The sequence below is a fragment of the Chiloscyllium punctatum genome, chromosome 33 (genome assembly GCF_047496795.1).
Source record: "Chiloscyllium punctatum isolate Juve2018m chromosome 33, sChiPun1.3, whole genome shotgun sequence".
Taxonomy (NCBI): domain Eukaryota; kingdom Metazoa; phylum Chordata; class Chondrichthyes; order Orectolobiformes; family Hemiscylliidae; genus Chiloscyllium; species Chiloscyllium punctatum.
Genome location: NC_092771.1, coordinates 7,978,788 through 7,999,977, shown reverse-complemented (window position 1 = coordinate 7,999,977; position 21,190 = coordinate 7,978,788). Strand labels below are relative to the sequence as shown.

At 50.4% G+C, this 21,190-nt stretch overlaps 1 protein-coding gene across 12 annotated transcripts in view; it reads right to left on the bottom strand.

Annotated features, from left to right (window-relative positions):
* LOC140458399 (leucine-rich repeat and immunoglobulin-like domain-containing nogo receptor-interacting protein 1) overlaps positions 1 to 21,190 on the bottom strand; it is a 548,017-nt gene that overhangs the window by 387,540 nt on the left and 139,287 nt on the right. The window lies entirely within an intron of this gene.

Below are 21,190 nucleotides of genomic sequence, written 5' to 3'. Positions count from 1 at the left end.
ACACACACTGACTCTCACTGGGGTACAATCTCACACACACACTGACCCTCACTGGGGTACAGTCCCACACACACACTGACCCTCACTGGAGGACAGTCCCCCACACACACTGACCCTCACTGGGGTACAGTCCCACACACACACTGACTCTCACTGGGGTACAGTCCCCCACACACACACTGACCCTCACTGGGGTACAATCTCACACACACACTGACTCTCACTGGGGTACAGTCCCACACACACACTGACCCTCACTGGAGGACAGTCCCCCACACACACTGACTCTCACTGGGGTACAGTCCCCCACACACACACTGACTCTCACTGGGGTACAGTCCCCCACACACACTGACTCTCACTGGGGTACAGTCCCCCACACACACTGACCCTCACTGGAGGACAGTCCCACACCCACACTGACTCTCACTGGGGGACAGTCCCACACACACACTGACTCTCACTGGGGTACACTCCCACACACACACTGACCCTCACTGGGGGACAATCTCACACACACACTGACCCTCACTGGGGTACAATCTCACACACACACTGACTCTCACTGGGGTACAATCTCACACACACACTGACCCTCACTGGGGGACAGTCCCACACACACACACTAACTCTCACTGGGGGACAGTCCCAAATGTGCACAGATATGGGAAAAGGCCGGGGTGGAGGCAGAAGTGGATGTTGCAGAGACACATGCAAACACGTTGTGTTGAATAGAATCCTGCACACTGCAATCAGACTGCAACTTAGTGAAACCCCATCCCTGCTGCTCCCAAGCCTCCTCATCCCCTTCCCCCAGCCTCCTGTAGCCCCTCACCCTCACTCTCCTGAACCCCTTTCCCTCCCAGCCTCCTGAAGCCCCTCACCCTCACTCTCCGGAACCCCTTTCCCCCCCCCAGCATCCTGATGCCCATTTCCCAGCCTCCTGACGCCCATTTCCCAGCCTCCTGAATCCCTTCCCCCCCAGCCTCCTGAACCCCTTTCCCCCCCAGCCTCCTGAACCCCTTTCCCCCCCCCCAGCCTCCTGAACCCCTATCCCCCCCCAGCCTCCTGAACCCCTTTCCCCCCCAGCCTCCTGATCCCCTTTCCCCCCCAGCCTCCTGATCCCCTTCCCCCCCCCAGCCTCCTGAACCCCTTTCCACCCCAGCCTCCTGAACCCCTTTCCCCCCCAGCCTCCTGAACCCCTTTCCCCCCCAGCCTCCTGAACCCCTTCCCCCCCCAGCCTCCTGAACCCCTTTCCCCCCCAGCCTCCTGAACCCCTTCCCCCCCCCAGCCTCCTGAACCCCTATCCCCCCCAGCCTCCTGATCCCCTATCCCCCCCCCAGCCTCCTGAACCCCTTCCCCCACAGCCTCCTGATCCCCTTTCCCCCCCAGCCTCCTGATCCCCTTTCCCCCCCAGCCTCCTGATCCCCTTTCCCCCCAGCCTCCTGAACCCCTTTCCCCCCAGCCTCCTGAACCCCTTTCCCCCCCAGCCTCCTGAACCCCTTTCCCCCCAGCCTCCTGATCCCCTATCCCCCCCAGCCTCCTGATCCCCTATCCCCCCCAACCTCCTGATCCCCTTTCCCCCCCAGCCTCCTGATCCCCTTTTCCCCCCAGCCTCCTGAACCCCTTCCCCCCCCCCAGCCTCCTGAACACCTTTCCCCCCCAACCTCCTGATCCCCTTTCCCCCCCAGCCTCCTGATCCCCTATCCCCCCCAACCTCCTGATCCCCTTTCCCCCCCAGCCTCCTGATCCCCTTTCCCCCCCAGCCTCCTGATCCCCTATCCCCCCAACCTCCTGATCCCCTATCCCCCCAGCCTCCTGAACCCCTTTCCCCCCCAGCCTCCTGAACCCCTATCCCCCCAACCTCCTGATCCCCTATATCCCCAGCCTCCTGAACCCCTTTCCCCCCCCAACCTCCTGATCCCCTATCCCCCCAGCCTCCTGAACCCCTATCCCCCCCAGCCTCCTGAACCCCTATCCCCCCCAGCCTCCTGAACCCCTATCCCCCCCAGCCTCCTGATCCCCTATCCCCCCCCAGCCTCCTGAACCCCTATCCCCCCCAGCCTCCTGATCCCCTATGCCCCCAGCCTCCTGAACCCCTATCCCCCCAGCCTCCTGATCCCCTTTCCCCCCCAGCCTCCTGAACCCCTATCCCCTAAGCCTCCTGAACCCCTATCCCCCCCAGCCTCCTGAACCCCTATCCCCCCAGCCTCCTGAACCCCTATCCCCCCCAGCCTCCTGAACCCCTATCTCCCCCAGCCTCCTGAACCCCTATGCCCCCAGCCTCCTGAACCCCTATCCCCCCCAGCCTCCTGATCCCCTTTCCCCCCCAGCCTCCTGATCCCCTTTCCCCCCCAGCCTCCTGATCCCCTTTCCCCCCCAGCCTCCTGATCCCCTTTCCCCCCCAGCCTCCTGAACCCCTATCCCCCCCCAGCCTCCTGAACCCCTTTCCCCCCCAGCCTCCTGAACTCGTATCCCCCCCCAGCCTCCTGAACCCCTATCCCCCCCCAGCCTCCTGAACCCCTTTCCCCCCCAGCCTCCTGAACTCGTATCCCCCCCAGCCTCCTGATCCCCTTTCCCCCCCAACCTCCTGATCCCCTTTCCCCCCAGCCTCCTGAACCCCTATCCCCCCCCAGCCTCCTGATCCCCTTTCCCCCCCAACCTCCTGATCCCCTTTCCCCCCCAGCCTCCTGATCCCCTTTCCCCCCCAACCTCCTGATCCCCTTTCCCCCCCAGCCTCCTGAATACCCCCCAAGTTCCTGCCTCCTGCCCCAGTTGCGCAGCCCCTGCTCGGGTACTGGAGCCTATCCCCTAGCGCAGAGCTGGTGGAGGTCTCTCTGTCTGGTGGGATGGTACATCGAGGTGCAGACCACCTGTGTGGTGGATGGGAACACCTCTGGGGCTTATATCCTCAGCTGGGCTCTATCCTGGACAATGTTAAATCATTAACCATGGAGACACCCAAGAACCCTGGGCATGGCACTGTTTTATTTTTGTTGGATCTTGTTGTGCAAAATGAAAGATGGAGTTTCCTGTGCTACAACAGTGACTCCATATTCAGAATTGTGAAATGCTGTGGGACTTCCCAAGGTTCTGAAAGGTGCTCTACAAATGCAGTTTTCTGAGTCCCTCACCAAGGGCTATTGTCTTATCCTGACAGGACAGCTCAATGCTCAGACTCAGGCTGGTGTTGTGGTCAGAAATGGTGTGAGGTTGCCTTTAATGGCAGGGGAAGACACTGAGGACAAAGGTGTGTTCTTACCCGAGACCTCCCGGTCCAGCACACACTCCCACCTGGGTTTCTCATTCTCATAGGCCCCTCTCGCAGCCTGGGGGAATTACACAGGACAGCCCTGTGCTGGCCAAGCCAAACTGGGCCAAACTGGGTCTAGCCTGGTCAAACCAGGCCAAACTGGGCCAAACAGGGCTAAGCTGGGCCAAACTAGGCCAAGCCGGGCCAATCTGGCCAAGCCAGGTCATGCTGGGCCAAACCGGGCCAAACCTGATGTGATTCACAGCAGCCTCCATGTGATCAATGACTCCATCATCTCTGACACTCTGTAAACACAGTTAAAATTCACAAAATACCAGGTTATAGTCCAACAGGTTTATTTGGAAGCACGAGCTTTCAGAGCACTGCTCCTTCATCAGGAGATTGTGGAGAATAAGGTCGTAAGATGTAGAATTTATAGCAAAAGTTTGCAGTGTCGAAACAGAGCATCAATGCAGCTCCTGGCTTCCTGAACTAGTCCAGATGAAGGCCCAGTGCAATCCCATCGTGTTTATAAGGTCAATGTCAATTCCTTCCTGTTATTGAGTTTCAACAGTCAAAAGTAAATATGAGGGGTGAATCCTCCTTCACTGTGAAGGGAATCCAGTCAGAAAACACCTTGCAGCCAACACCACCTTCACTTAGTCAGAAGGTTCCAAAAGCAATGTTCGGACTGAAACAAAACCAGGAAGTGCTGCAGAAACTCAGCAGGTTTGCCAGCATCTGTGGAGAGAGAGACAGAGCAAAAAAGTGAGAGAGAGTGATCGAAACATAGAGTGAGAGAGAGAGTGAGCATGAGTGAGAGAGCTACAGAGAGATGACATCCTGAATCCAGTCAGCCAGCCCAGTCACTGGACTCGAATGTTTATCACTCTCTCTCTCTCCCCATTGATGCTGCCAGACCTCCTAAGTTCCTCCAGAATGCTCTTTGACCTTTGTTCCTGATCTTCAAACTGGACAGGTCATTGTGTTTCCTCCAGTTGGTGAGAGGTTACTGCAACTAGTCATGGCACAGTGTTAGGGAGCTGGCTGATAGACTGTATACCCCAGGGTTCTAAGGGAGATAGGTGATGGACTGTATACCCCAGGGCTCTAAGGGAGATAGGTGATGGACTGTATACCCCAGGGTTCTAAGGGAGATAGGTGATGGACTGTATACCCCAGGGTTCTAAGGGAGATAACTGATAGACTGTATAACCCAGGGTTCTAAGGGAGATAGGTGATGGACTGTATACCCCAGGGTTCTAAGGGAGATAACTGATAGACTGTATACCCCAGGGTTCTAAGGGTGATAGGTGATGGACTGTATACCCCAGGGTTCTAAGGGTGATAGGTGATGGACTGTATACCCCAGGGTTCTAAGGGAGATAGGTGATGGACTGTATACCCCAGGGTTCTAAGGAAGATAGGTGATGGACTGTATACCCAGGGTTCTAAGGGAGATAGGTGATGGACTGTATACCCCAGGGCTCTAAGGGAGATAGGTGATGGACTGTATACCCCAGGGTTCTAAGGGAGATAACTGATAGACTGTATACCCCAGGGTTCTAAGGGAGATAGGTGATGGACTGTATACCCCAGGGTTCTAAGGGAGATAACTGATAGACTGTATACCCCAGGGTTCTAAGGGAGATAGGTGATGGACTGTATACCCCAGGGTTCTAAGGGAGATAGGTGATGGACTGTATACCCCAGGGTTCTAAGGGAGATAGGTGATGGACTGTATACCCCAGGGCTCTAAGGGAGATAGGTGATGGACTGTATACCCCAGGGTTCTAAGGGAGATAGGTGATGGACTGTATACCCCAGGGTTCTAAGGGAGATAGGTGATGGACTGTATACCCCAGGGCTCTAAGGGAGATAGGTGATGGACTGTATACCCCAGGGTTCTAAGGGAGATAGGTGATGGACTGTATACCCCAGGGCTCTAAGGGTGATAGGTGATGGACTGTATACCCCAGGGTTCTAAGGGAGATAACTGATGGACTGTATACCCCAGGGTTCTAAGGGAGATAACTGATGGACTGTATACCCCAGGGTTCTAAGGGAGATAACTGATGGACTGTATACCCCAGGGTTCTAAGGGTGATAGGTGATGGACTGTATACCCCAGGGTTCTAAGGGTGATAGGTGATGGACTGTATACCCCAGGGTTCTAAGGGAGATAGGTGATGGACTGTATACCCCAGGGTTCTAAGGGAGATAGGTGATGGACTGTATACCCCAGGGCTCTAAGGGAGATAGGTGATGGATTGTATACCCCAGGGCACTAAGGGCGATAGGTGATGGACTGTATACCCCAGGGTTCTAAGGGAGATAACTGATGGACTGTATACCCCAGGGTTCTAAGGGAGATAGCTGATGGACTGTATACCCCAGGGTTCTAAGGGAGATAGGTGATGGACTGTATACCCCAGGGTTCTAAGGGAGATAGGTGATGGACTGTATACCCCAGGGTTCTAAGGGTGATAGGTGATGGACTGTATACCCCAGGGCTCTAAGGGAGATAGGTGATGGACTGTATACCCCAGGGTTCTAAGGGTGATAGGTGATGGACTGTATACCCCAGGGTTCTAAGGGTGATAGGTGATGGACTGTATACCCCAGGGCTCTAAGGGTGATAGGTGATGGACTGTATACCCCAGGGCTCTAAGGGTGATAGGTGATGGACTGTATACCCCAGGGCTCTAAGGGTGATAGGTGATGGACTGTATACCCCAGGGCTCTAAGGGCGATAGGTGATAGACTGTATACCCCAGGGTTCTAAGGGAGATAGGTGATGGATTGTATACCCCAGGGCTCTAAGGGTGATAGGTGATGGACTGTATACCCCAGGGTTCTAAGGGAGATAGGTGATGGACTGTATACCCCAGGGCTCTAAGGGAGATAGGTGATGGACTGTATACCCCAGGGTTCTAAGGGAGATAGGTGATGGACTGTATACCCCAGGGCTCTAAGGGAGATAGGTGATGGACTGTATACCCCAGGGCTCTAAGGGAGATAGGTGATGGACTGTATACCCCAGGGCTCTGAGGGCGATAGGTGATAGACTGTATACCCCAGGGTTCTAAGGGAGATAGGTGATGGACTGTATACCCCAGGGTTCTAAGGGAGATAGGTGATGGACTGTATACCCCAGGGGTCTAAGGGAGATAACTGATAGACTGTATACCCCAGGGCTCTAAGGGTGATAGCTGATGGACTGTACACCCCAGGGTTCTAAGGGAGATAGGTGACGGACTGTATACCCCAGGGCTCTAAGGGAGATAGGTGATGGACTGTATACCCCAGGGTTCTAAGGGAGATAGGTGATGGACTGTATACCCCAGGGTTCTAAGGGAGATAGGTGATGGACTGTATAACCCACTGCTCTAAGGGAGATAGGTGATGGACTGTACACCCCAGGGTTCTAAGGGAGATAGGTGACGGACTGTATACCCCAGGGCTCTAAGGGAGATAGGTGAGGAGATTGTGGAGGCATTAGTGTTGACCTTTCAGGAATGGCTAGAATCAGGGACGGTAGCAGATGACTTATGGTCTTACTCTGGAATCGCTGTTAGTCAGCTTGCAGTGTTTGGTCTGCTTCATGTTGGTGACTCTGCAGGCTCTGTTCCTTGAGCAGACTGTAATTAAACGCTCACATTGGGAAGGGTCAGGTTGCCTGCCTTTGATATTCCTGTGGACAATGACAAGCTGGCAGTCTCCACTGGCCACTAGGGAATGGTCACCTGGAAAGTGTGTCCAGGTGGGACGCAGCTAGGAACGGGTAAAAGGTGAGGCCTGGTCAGTCAACAGCAGCTGGGGGAGAAAAGAGGGTTATGTGTTGGGGAGGGGGGCCAGCTCTCTGCTGGAGAGGGGCAGTGCCAGAGGGGGGCATTGCCAAAGAGAGGGGGCATTGTCAGAGAGAGGGGACATTGCTGGAGAAAGGGCATTGCCGGATAGATGGGACATTGTCAGAGAGAGGGGACATTGTCAGAGAGAGGGGGCATTGTCAGAGAGAGGGGACATTGTCAGAGAGAGGGGACATTGTCAGAGAGAGGGGGCATTGTCAGAGAGAGGGGACATTGTCAGAGAGAGGGGGCATTGTCGGAGAGAGGGGGCATTGTCAGAGAGAGGGGACATTGTCAGAGAGAGGGGGCATTGCCGGAGAGAGGGGACATTGTCAGAGAGAGGGGACATTGCTGGAGAAAGGGCATTGCCGGATAGATGGGACATTGTCAGAGAGAGGGGGCATTGTCAGAGAGAGGGGACATTGTCAGAGAGAGGGGACATTGTCAGAGAGCGGGGACATTGCCAGAGAGAGGGCATTGTCAGAGAGAGGGGGGCATTGTCAGAGAGAGGGGGCATTGTCAGAGAGAGGGGGAATTGTCAGAGAGAAGGGACATTGTCAAAGAGAGGGGGCATTGTCGGAGAGAGGGGGCATTGTTAGAGAGAGGGGGCATTGTTAGAGAGAGGGGACATTGCGGGAGAGAGGGGACATTGTTAGAGAGAGGGGACATTGTTCGAGAGAGGGGGCATTGCGGGAGAGAGGGGGCATTGCCGGAGAGAGGGGGCATTGTCAGAGAGAGGGGACATTGTCAGAGAGAGGGGACATTGTCAGAGAGGGGGGGCATTGTCAGAGAGGGGGGGCATTGTCAGAGAGAGGGGGTATTGTCAGAGAGAGGGGACATTGCCAGAGAGAGGGGGCATTGTCAGAGAGAGGGGGCATTGTCAGAGAGAGGGGGCATTGTCAGAGAGAGGGGAAATTGTCAGAGAGAGGGGGTATTGTCAGAGAGAGGGGACATTGCCAGAGAGAGGGGACATTGCCGGAGAGAGGGGGCATTGTCGGAGAGAGGGGGCCATTGTCAGAGAGAGGGGGCATTGTCAAAGAGAGGGGGCATTGTCAGAGAGAGGGGGGCATTGTCAGAGAGAGGGGGCATTGTCGGAGAGAGAGGACATTGTCAGAGAGAGGGGACATTGCCGGAGAGAGGGGGCATTGTCAGAGAGAGGGTGCATTGTCAGAGAGAGGGGGCATTGCCAGAGAGAGGGTGCATTGTCAGAGAGAGGGGGCATTGCCGGAGAGAGGGGTCATTGTCAGAGAGAGGGGACATTGCTGGAGAGAGGGGACATTGTTAGAGAGAGGGTGCATTGGCAGAGAGAGGGGGCATTGTCAGAGAGAGGGGGCATTGCCGGAGAGAGGGGACATTGTCAGAGAGAGGGGACATTGTCAGAGAGAGGGGGCATTGCCGGAGAGAGGGGGCATTGTCAGAGAGAGGGGGCATTGTCAAAGAGAGGGGACATTGTCAGAGAGAGGGGACATTGTCAGGGAGAGGGGACATTGTCAGAGAGAGGGGACATTGTCAGAGAGAGGGGACATTGCTGGAGAAAGGGCATTGCCGGATAGATGGGACATTGTCAGAGAGAGGGGGCATTGGCAGAGAGAGGGGGCATTGTCAGAGAGAGGGGGCATTGCCGGAGAGAGGGGACATTGTCAGAGAGAGGGGACATTGTCAGAGAGAGGGGGCATTGTCAGAGAGAGGGGGCATTGTCAAAGAGAGGGGACATTGTCAGAGAGAGGGGACATTGTCAGGGAGAGGGGACATTGTCAGAGAGAGGGGACATTGCTGGAGAAAGGGCATTGCCGGATAGATGGGACATTGTCAGAGAGAGGGGGCATTGTCAGAGAGAGGGGGCATTGCCGGATAGATGGGACATTGTCAGAGAGAGGGGGCATTGTCAGAGAGCGGGGACATTGTCAGAGAGCGGGGACATTGTCAGAGAGCGGGGACATTGCCAGAGAGAGGGCATTGTCAGAGAGAGGGGGCATTGTCAGAGAGAGGGGGAATTGTCAAAGAGAGGGGGCATTGTCGGAGAGAGGGGGCATTGTTAGAGAGAGGGGACATTGCGGGAGAGAGGGGACATTGTTAGAGAGAGGGGACATTGTTCGAGAGAGGGGGCATTGCGGGAGAGAGGGGGCATTGCCGGAGAGAGGGGGCATTGTCAGAGAGAGGGGACATTGTTCGAGAGAGGGGGCATTGCGGGAGAGAGGGGACATTGTCAGAGAGAGGGGACATTGTTCGAGAGAGGGGGCATTGCGGGAGAGAGGGGGCATTGTCAGAGAGAGGGGACATTGTTCGAGAGAGGGGGCATTGCGGGAGAGAGGGGACATTGTCAGAGAGAGGGGGCATTGTCAGAGAGAGGGGGCATTGTCAGAGAGAGGGGACATTGTCAGAGAGGGGGGGCATTGTCAAAGAGAGGGGGCATTGTCAGAGAGAGGGGGTATTGTCAGAGAGAGGGGACATTGCCAGAGAGAGGGGACATTGCCCGAGAGAGGGGGCATTGTCGGAGAGAGGGGGCCATTGTCAAAGAGAGGGGGCATTGTCAGAGAGAGGGGGGCATTGTCAGAGAGAGGGTGCATTGTCAGAGAGAGGGTGCATTGTCAGAGAGAGGGGGCATTGCCGGAGAGAGGGGACATTGTCAGAGATAGGGGACATTGTCAGAGAGAGGGGGCATTGCCGGAGAGAGGGGGCATTGTCAGAGAGAGGGGACATTGTCAGAGAGAGGGGGCATTGCCGGAGAGAGGGGGCATTGTCAGAGAGAGGGGACATTGTCAGAGAGAGGGGGCATTGCCGGAGAGAGGGGACATTGCCGGAGAGAGGGGACATTGTCAGAGATAGGGGACATTGTCAGAGAGAGCGGGCATTGCCGGAGAGAGGGGGCATTGTCAGAGAGAGGGGACATTGTCAGAGAGAGGGGGCATTGCCGGAGAGAGGGGGCATTGCTGGAGAGGAGCATTACCAGCGAGTGGCAGTGCCAGATTGACAACACTCGTCTAGGTGTGTCCTTTGAAAGGTGGGGTGGGTGAAAGGGATGCCAGTTTTCCAGTAATTATTTGGGAAGGTCCCGGGAATGGTGCATTCTGAGATGGAGCTCCAATCGGACATGGGAGGGGCATGATTGGTTTGGAGTAAGGAGTTAATGAAGTGAGTTTGGTAAAATATAGCACATCCTCAACAATCTGTAAGACTCAGTCCTATTTGAATTGATGAAGCTTTTCATCTCATTGCTGTGAACAGTAATGATACATCCTGCTTTCCATAGAATCCCTACAATGTGGGAGCAGGCCATTTGGCCCATTCAGACCCACCCCACCCCTGTAACCCTATATTCCCCATGGCTAACCCTTGCCTACATGTCCCTGGACACTACGGGCAACTTAGCATGGCTAACGCACCCTAACCTGCACATCTTTGGATTGTGGGAGGAAACCGGAACACCCGGAGGAAACCCACGCAGACACGGGGAGAACGTGCAAACTCCACACAGACAGTCATAGAGTCATAGAGATGTACAGTATGGAAACAGACCCTTCGGTCCAACTCGTCCAGACCGACCAGATATCCCAACTCAATCTAGTCCCACCTGCCAGCACCCGGCCCATATCCCTCCAAACCCTTCCCATTCATATACCCATCCAAGTGCTTCTTAAATGTTGTAATTGTACCAGCCTCCACCACATCCTCTGGCAGCTCATTCCAAACACGCACTACCCTCTGCGTGAAATAGTTGCCCCTTAGGTCCCTTTTATATCTTTCACTTCTCACCCTAAACCTATGCCCTCTAGGTTTGGACTCGTCTACCCTGGGAAACAGACCTTGTCTATTTATCCTATCCATGCCCCTCATGATCCTATAAACCTCTATAAGGTCACCCCTCAGCCTTGGACACTCCAGGGAAAACAGTCCCAGCTTGTTCAGCCTCTCCCTTTAGCTCAAACCCTCCAACCCTGGCAACATCCTTGTAAATCTTTTCTGAACCCTTTCAAGTTTCACAATATGCTTCCTTTAGCAGGGAGACCAGAACTGCCCACAGTATTCCAAAAGTGGCCTAACCAATGTCCTGTACAGCTGCAACATGACCTCCCAACTCCTGTACTCAATACTCTGACCAATAAAGGAAAGCATACCAAATGCCGCCTTCACTATCCTATCTACCTGCGACTCCACTTTCAAGGAGCTATGAACCTGCAGTCCAAGGTCTCTTTGTTCAGCAACACTCCCTAGGACCTTACCATTAAGTGGATAAGTTCTGATCTGACTTGCATTCAGTCACCCGAGGCTGGCATTGAACTTGGGTCCCTGGTGCTGTGAGGCAGCAGTACTAAGCACTGAGCCACCGTGCCGCATTGGTGGGATTTGATCACATTCCCAGAATGTTAGCCTGGGATTTCTGGATAACTAGCTCAGAAACACGAACACTACACCATGAATAACTTCCCTGCTCTCTTCCGTGTCCTGTTAGTTAAGAGTTAACTATTGCACAGAAACCCAGGGAGAACCCGTTAACCCTTTAACACAACACCAGGAGTTTTGTTTCACCCACCTTTAAGGGCAGTTTAACAGCTCGCCCACATGACAGCACAGCGGGCAGAGCAGCACCCCGCTCAGTACTGCAGGGTGGCACGACCGCTGTGCTCATGTTTTGGGTTGGGAATTTTAATCCGATGATACTGGGTTTTTTCCATGCCACACTGTAACTGTAGAATGTTCAGAGCTTCTGCTTTAAGCTTTGGTGTCAGCACCTTCACATTCCAACACTGCATCTGAACGTGATTTGATGTGAGTTCCTGTCCCTACTCTATTCCCATCAGCATGGCTACCAGAACCCCTCTGAGCTCTTCTCTGATCTGAGGAGTTTATCAGGAATGCTAAAACTCCCCTTTCTGCTTGACTTTAAATTAAAGGGAGGGATTTAAAAACAGAATCGATTTGTGCTGTTCATGACGAGAGAGAGATGGCAATGTGACAAGACAATGGGGGCAAGGTTGGGGACCAATGTATTGGATGATGGAGCTGTATCTTAGATCCTCACCCAACCACTAAGGGAGCTCTGTCCTTTCGGGCTACACCCACTCACACTCACAAACTCACAGCAGGATTAGTTCAGGAGTTGAGAAAGGAATCTCTCATGTTCTTGGGTTCTCTCCCTGAGATGAAGTCTCTGTCATAAGAGTCACCTGGGACATCATTAGAGGGTCACAACAACTGTGGTTCCAGAATTTTAACCTGGGCAATGACTTTAGAAAGAAAAGGAATTTGTTTGGAAAATTCATTTAATGGTAAATGGGACTACCAATCGGTTTCAGGTGCTCGTCTCCTGCAGAGTGGGAGCTGTTTGTAGGTACCCAGGGCTCCATCACTTGGCCTTGACTCTTGGTATAGTCTGTCATGGCTTTCCTAACTCAATTCTGGTGAGATCTGTCCCATCTCCCCCGGTAACATGAGTCAATGAAAGGCTTTACTTTGTGCATTTTGCTATATGCAACTTTGGCTTATTTCCTGGGTGGCATGGTAGCTCAGCACCCAGGGCCTGGGTTTGACTCCAGCCTCGGGTGACTGTCTGTGTGGGTTTCCTCTCACAGGCCAAAGATATGCAGGTTAGGGTAGATTGGTCATAATAAATTATCCATAGTGTTCAGGGATGTGTGACCTAGGTGGGTTCGCCCTGGGAAATGTAGGGTGACAGGGGCTGGGTGGGATGCTCTTCAGAGGGTCAGTGTGGATTCGATGGGCTGAATGGCCTGTTTCCACACTGCAGGGATCCTACTCATAGCAAAGTATTCAACTGTTTTTTGTATCTGTTCCTTTAATCTACTGAAAGAATTGATTTGATCTGTAATTGAGAGTATTATTGTCATATTGTCCTTGTTCACTGCAGTTTAACTGTAAGCCAATTAAGGGCACACTGAGAATCTTGCAAAATGTACACTGCACTTAGCCAAAAGGCTTCAAGTAATTCCTCCCAGACAAAACAATGAAGTTAAAATAAACAGGTTAATGGATTTGTTAATTTGTTAAGAGACATTATCACCCATGCATTTACTGCTTCTTCAGCATAATTTCACCCCATTCACATCAACCATCTCTCTCTCTCTCTCCTTCCAACCTCCCCTTCTGTCACAAATAGATTATTTTCAGTAATTATTTGTTCCTGTGAACAAGGAACAAGAGGAGACCACATGACCCTTTGAGCCTGCACTACCATTCAATAAGATCATGGCTTGACTCTACGTTCCTGCATTTCCTGAATCATCCCCTGGTCATCAAGAATCTACCACCCTCTGTCTTAAAAACATTTAAGGCAGCACGGTGGCACAGTGGTTAACACTGCTGTCTTACAGCACCAGGGACCCAGGTTCGATTCCACCCTCAGGCGACTGTCTGTGTGGTGCTTGCACATTCTCCCCGTGTCTGTGCGGGTTTGCTCCGGTTTCCTCCCACAATCCAAAGATGTGCAGGTTAGGTGAATTGGCCATGCTAAATTGCCCGTAGTGTTCAGGAACGTGTAGGCTAGGTGCATCAATCAGGGGTAAAAAGAGGGTGGGGGATGGGTTACTCTTTGGAGCGTCAGTGTGGACTTGTTGGGCCAAAGGGCCTGTTTCTATCCTATAGAGAATCTAATTCTAGATTCACTGCCTTCTGAGCAAGGGAATTCCAAAAACACACTACCCTCTGAGAGAGAAAAGAACGTTTCCTCTCTGCCTTAAATAATTCCGGGACAGAGGAAAAGCCTCAAGGTCTCACTGGGGAAGGGCAACATTCCCACTGACACCTGAGAATCACTGGGCCAAGAGCAACCAAAGTATAGCAGACACATCGGGGAATCTCGAGACTCATCAGCAGGGCAAAGTGGAAGCTGGGGGAAAACAGTAAACGGAGTGTACAGCCACACCAATACCCCACCCAGCCCCTTCCTGTGACCCCCCCACCTACCCCCAGTGTATCGATACTATCGAGGGCTACTGCAGGCTGCAGCGTGACATTGACAGGATGCAGAGTTGGGCTGAAAGTTCAACCTGGATAAGTGTGAAGTGATGCATTTTGGAAGGTTGAACTTGAATGCTGAATATAGGATTAAAGACAGGATTCTTGACAGTGTGGAGGAACAGTGGGATCTGGGTGTACAAGTACATAGATCCCTCAAAGTTGCCACCCAAGTGGATAGGGTTGTTAAGAAAGCATATGATGTTTGGCTTTCATTAACAGGGGGATCGAGTTTAAGAGCCGTGAGGTTTTGCTGAAGCTCGACAAGTCCCTGGTGAGACCACATTTGGAATATTGTGTCCAGTTCTGGTCGCCTTACTATAGGAAAGACACAGAGGCTTTGGAGAGGGTGCAAAGAAGGTTTACCAGGATGCTGCCTGGACTGGAGGGCTTGCCTTATGAAGAGAGGTTGACTAAGCTCTGGAGAGAAGGAGGAAGAGAGGAGACCTGATCGAGGTAGACAAGATAATGAGTGGAATAGAGCCAATAGCCTAAGACTTTTCCCCAGGGCAGGATTGACTGGTACAAAGATTCATAGTTTGAAGGTATTCAGAGGAAGGTATAAAGGAGGTGTCAGAGGTAGGTTCTTTACGCAGAGAGTTGTGAATGCGTTACCAGTGGTGGTGGTAGAAGCAGAACCACTGGGGACACTTAAGTAACTGCTGGACATGCACATGGATAGCAGTGAGTTGAGGGGTGTGTAGGTTGTTACTATATTTTATATTAGGATTAAATCTCAGCACAACATGGTGGGCCAAAGGGCCTGTTCTGTGCTGTACTGTTCTATGTTCTCTATGTTCTATGTAACAGACCTGCGGTAGCTTCTTTGTTCTGTGCAGCCACTCACAGACTCACCCTGAGAGTGGGAGAGGGTCAGCCTTATCTGTGAGGGATTTTCTGTCAATGATGAAATAGTTCCTGAGGTAACTCTGCAGAGGTCAGTATCCCATCACCAAATCTCCCTTTATTTACATGGGGAGACACTGATCCAGCTCCCTCAGAGCCAGCTCTCAGAGTGAACAGAACCTTAGACACTCCTGTTGATATCTGTCAGCCGGGGCTCCCTGATTGGACCAGCTATGGGAACTTGTATTCTATGAAGTCTGCGGTTTACCTTGTTACAATCACTGCAGCTCCCCACTCCCTTGCTTTATTTTATGGGATGTGGTTATTGCTGGCTGGGTCAGTGTGTATTGTGTTGGAGAAGGTGGTGGGCTGGCTTCCTGAACTGCTACAGTTCATGGCTTTAGGAGACACCTACAGATCCATTAGGACTGGCTTAGACCAAAATACTACAGACCTTCTCCCTCCAAAATCTGTCACCATATCCCCTCTTCCTTCTCCTCCCAATTGCACTGGGATTAAAGTCATCCAAACATCTCCTGCTCAGACTGACCCCTTCCCCTGACCTGCAACAGTGAGGTCTTCCTTTCTCTGCTACAACCTTTAAACCTCAAACCATTCACCAACCAATGACCAGGGGCTGAAGGGTCACATTGCCAGGACAGGTTGCACAGACCAGACTTCATGGGCATCTCTGGCTGGGCCAGCAATTATTGCCCATCCCTAATTACCCAGGGGGCAGTTAAGGGTCAACTACGTTGCTGAGGGTCTGGAGTCACATGTAGGCCAGACCAAGTAAGGATGGCAGTTTCCTTCCCGAGATGGCATTAGTGAACGCAGGTGGGTTTTCCCAACAATCATCACTGGATTCATGGTCATCATTAGACTCTTACTTCCGAATTCTTTATTGAATTTAAATTCTACCATCTGCCATGGTGCGGTTTGAACTCATGTCCCCAGAACATTAGCTGAGTTTCAGGATTAATAGGCTAGCAATAATACCCGAGGCCATTGGCTTCTCTTGAATACAGAAGACAGACAGGGTGGTTTGATTGTGATCTCTAAACAGTTCAGGGTTGTCAGAGAGTTGTGGTGTCGTGAATTGTAGATTTGAGATAAATTCTTCATGGCTAATGAGAGCAAATTCCTCTCCATGTAACATTTCAGGACAGCCTACAGCTCTTCCCCAAAACAGGTGCCAAGGCTGGGGCTGAACTGAAGATGGATTTTGTTTTGTTTTGTTCATCTTTAAGGTTAGAGAACCAAGACAGGCAGCTGGAGTTAGATTACAAATCATCCCTGCTCTAAATGAAGGTTGAAACACGAGGAGGTGGAATGATTGACTCCTCTTCCTAAAATCACTCGATTTCATTTCCTCTTCTGCATGCTGGTTCCATCCTGCCTCAGTCTCTCTCAAAATCCATCAATTTAAATCGAGAATGTAAGAACATGCAGCTGACCCAGATTCTCTTGGTTTCTGTGCAATAAGGGATGAGAAAGGAGGTGAAAGCATGGGGCTTGTGATCAAACCAGCCTTCACTGGCTGGGAAAGAAGCCAATTAATCTCATCCATCCAATTAGGCTACAACAGGGCAATAGAATTGCTTGCTAAAGCAGCAGTGGACATGAAAAAATACTTCAGCAGTGTTCTCTTATTAATCACTACTATTCAAAATTCATTTAGTGCCAGAGGCGGGGTTTCAGAAGTTGCAAATGCACGGATTTTTTTATCTGCACTGACAGGCTTGCTGAAAGATGAATGTGTTCTCAACAATGCTTCCCTCAAGCTTTCCGTTATATTGCTGGTCTCATGAAACAATGGCACTCACTGAATATTTATAACTCCATGTTGCTGAGGCTAACACAGACCCTGCCACGCCTCAGTCCCTCATCTTGCCCCCTTTCACCCTAAACCTATGCTCTCTAGGTTTAGATCCCCTACCCTAGGCTAAAGATATTGGCTATTCACCCTGTACCGGGGTGGGGTTGATAATCCCCAGATCAAAACAAAACAACAGAAAATTCAACCAAGTGAAGCATCAAAGTCAAGGTCACTCCTCTCCTCACTCCCAGTCCATAGCTACACTCTTTCAACTGTCACTGGGGAACCTGTGAAGACAAGGAAACCCTTTCTGCAACTCCCGGCTGTTTAAGGGCAACTCCATTAACCATTTTAGAATAAGTCCATTCCCAGGGTGTGGGCATCACTGGTCAGGTCCATCCCTAATTGCCCAGAGGGCAGTTAAGGGTTAACCAGGTTGTTGTGGGTCTGTACACCAAACCAGGTAAAGACAACAGATGTCTCACGTTGATGAACCAGCTGGGTTTTTCCTGTTCAACTGACAACAGTCATCATTAGGCCTTTCATTCCAGATTTGACTGAAATCGAATTTCGCTGCCAGCCATGTTGGGATTTGAACCTCTGCCTCTCCAGAACTTTAGCTGGATCTCTGGAGTAATTTCTTTAAAATTCAAAAATATACTTTATGCATATAATTTCTCTTTGTAGGTATGTATAGTCACAAATGCAGTAGCTTATCAAGGAAACAAACGAACATTGGAGTTTGACTGTATCCAAACCAGGAGACAGTGAGGGCTGCAGATGCTGCAGATCAGAGTCGAGAGTGTGGTGCTGGAAAAGCACAGCAGCTCAGGCAGCATCTGAGGAGCAGGAGGATCGATGTTTCAGGCATAAGCTTTTCATCAGGAAGAGATGATGAAGACCTTATGCTCGAAACGTTGATTCTCCTGCTGCTCAGATGCTGCCTGATTGGCTCTGTTTTTCCAGCACCACACTCTCGACTCTGTATCCAAACAACCCTAAGACAACTCTTCCACACACAAGATGATATTTACATCCACTGAGGCACCAGGAGGATCCGCTAACTGAACAGACCCTCATTATACTTCAGCAGGAAGACCTCAGACAGTGGCCTTTCCCCACTCAGCCTTGGTGGCAGCTGTCCCAAGCTTTAGCGTGTCCCTCAGCATGTAGCCCTGGACCATGGAATGTGCCAGTCTGGAACACTACCAGGCCAGCACCTCCCCCTGCAGCACAGAAGCCGAGGTTGGAGCCCTGTGAGGTTCTGTCCTTTACTTGTCCTTTACTTCGGAATAGATGAGACTAAGCACCAAGCTCCTGCAATGTCAGTTGGTTCATTGCTGACTGTGGGAGCTCGCCCTGCACAAAGCAGCAGCTGCGTTTGTCCACATAACTGCAGGCACTGCATCCATTGCATTCAGAGGCAGCTTGAAATGCGATGTGCTGCATTATAAATACAACTCTGTCTTTCTTCATTAATATTGCTTTCGGTGTGTAGCAGACACTTGGTGTCATTGGCTCTAATTGTCTCGGTATTAAATATTTTAGTTTAATGGGTTTGTGGGTTTATGAAGCTTTTTTTCTGGATTGTGAATGCAAGGTAATTAATATTTTTCTGCCATTGTCCCAGTGACTTACATTAGGAACACCAACTCCACTTCACAATGCAAATACAAGCGAATTAGAATAATCCTCAAGTGAATAAAGAGGTGATCACTGGTTTACCTCCGATCCCTAGTGAAACACTCAAACTTTTATCTTAATTAAATGGTATATGTTTACAGCAACCAAACAACACAGAGTGAGGCCTACATCTCATTGGGTCTGTGAGAGGGTTAGTATTCTAACTGGCCATTCTTAAGATGAAGAAACAGCTTTAATAAAGGGTTTGATTTGATTTGACTTACTGTTATCATACGGACCTGGATACAGTGAAAAGTTTTGTTTTACATGCAGTACAGACAGATCATACCATGCAAAGTGCTATAGGGTAATAGTTCAGAGCTAGGAATATAATGTTACGGCTGCAGAGAAGATGCACAAAGAGCAAGATCAACACTAAGTTTAAAATTGGAGAAGTCCATTCAGCAGTCTAATAACAACGGGAAAGAAGCTGTTCTTGAACCTGTTTGTAGGTGCATTCTTCTGCCCAACAGAAGACAGTGGAGGAGAGTATAACCAGGGTGGGAGGGGGGGCCTTTGATTATGTCAGATGCTTTCCCAAGGCAGTGGGAAGTATAGACATCAGAATTATGATTTTACCCCTTCCTGCCACCTCCCCCTCAGTGTTGAGAACCTCCCTAATCAGGCTGTATTTTCCTTATTCCTTTTCTCTAACTCATCATTCTCTGCTCCTTGTACATAACCCTCTCTTTTGTTAAAGCCGCATCCAACTTTTCAAGATATTCCTCTTGATATGAAACAAAATGAAAAGAAGCTCACATTCATGTGACATGCTAATGACAGGGATAACTAGTCTTCTTCAATGGTGGGAGGTGAGAGGTAAATATTGTGCAGGACATCGGGGATAACTCCCTCGAACTGGGCCAGGGGTTCATTCCCACGTGTCTTACATGGTGGATGGGACCTTAGACCCTACCTGAAAGACAGCAGCTCTAACAGTGCAGCACTCTCTCAGGACTGAGTCAGTCTGGTTGATATACTTAAAGCTGTGGGAGGGGGTGTAGAGTGGGACAGGATGGAGACAGAAGAGGATTTGGGGTGGGAAAACTGGGATAGAGAGGAAGTGGCTCAGACTGGAGAGTGTGTTCCCATTGGCTGTGTGGTTGGTACTGGAGAGGGATCAGGGTTGGAATAATCCCGTGTCTTACTCCTCACTGTCCTGGTCAGTATTTTTGCCTCATATTGCTACATTCCCTACATTATAACAGAGCCTATTCTCGAAAGATTGCTTTGTTGCCCATGAAGCACTTTGGAACATTCTAAATTCATGAAAGACATTACAAAAATGCAATTCTTTTGTTTGGAACATAACTTTTGACCCATTATCATTTTAACAAGAACTCTTGCACACAGAGTTCCCTTTCGAGACTTTGATGACTTTAGTCATTTTCACAGTCCGTTGAGAATTTCAGAATAAATCAGTCCTTCTCATTACCAATAGTTCTAAAATAATTTTCTCTCTGCAATTCTTTGACTTTGTGCAACCTTCTCCCCCCCCCAAACAAGTAACCAACTGGACAGATCCAGACTTTTCACTCATTCATCAGGAGATTGTTCAGCAAGTTCCTCTGTCAACTCAAGATAAACAGAAATGCTTTATAAGTCGTCACTTCAATGTAGGTCTTCATTCAGCAGTATATTCTACTGTTGAATAACTGAAATCACTCACACCAACAAAACATCTTTCAGGTTTGTAAGAGATTTCTTGATCAAGTATATCACTAGTGTTCAGGCTGAAGAACAGAACAGGCAAATGTCACTGAAGCAAGCAGATTCCTTCAAGCGCTCTACCCCATCCCCCAGCTCAGCGTTCTGACTGTGGTTCCACAGTTCCCTCCCCTCTCAAGAGAGACAGCCTCTCCCCCAAAAAGGTGCAATGGAGCACACCCAAACATCACTGAGGGATGTGAGGAGATATTTGGAAACATACTCCAAGAGGTAGGTTTAATTAATTAATTAATTAATTGAAAGATAAGCTTGAACTGGTCAGGTTTGTTTTGTTGTATTTAATAAGGAGTTACATTCCATCAGAGTTACTGATAATCTTTTGGGAAACCCCAGGTTAGAGTATAGAATAGGAACAGGTTACTTCAGATAGAGATTTACAGGAGAACAATTCAAAACACAACCCAGGCTCCTCCCACAGGATTACCTCATATCCTGATGGGTGTGGCTTATCACATGGTGTCAGTTAACCCTTTCAGATGCTAACTGCTTCATACAATAGGTCACCGAGAGAATGTAGGAATGTTAACTATTTGAAGAGAGAGTGAGTTACAGTCATAATGAGAGACAACAAGTGTATAATTGGGATATGACCACCAGACCATCCAAACTAGCAACAAGAGTAGGCCATTTGGCCCCTCAAGCCTGCTCCACAATTCAATAGGATCCTGGCTGTTCCGACAGCTTAGTTTCCTGCCTTTTCCCTGTAACCCTTGATTCCCTGAATGATCAAGAATCTGTCTCAGCCTTAAATATACACAAGGACGCTGCCCCCACAGCTCTCTCTGTGGTAAGGAGTTCCAAAAATTCTCAACCGTCTGAGAGGAGATTCCTCCTCCTCTCCGTCTGAAATTGGCATCCCTTTATCCTGTTCCCTCTGGCCCTAGACCATCCCATGAGGGGGAAACATCCTCTCAGCATTGACCCTGTCAAGCCCTGTAAGAATCTGATATGTCTCAATGAGGTCACGTCTCATCTATAAACTCCAGGAGAGTATAGTCCAAAACTGGTTAACCTTTACTCATCAGACAGTCCCTCTGTGCT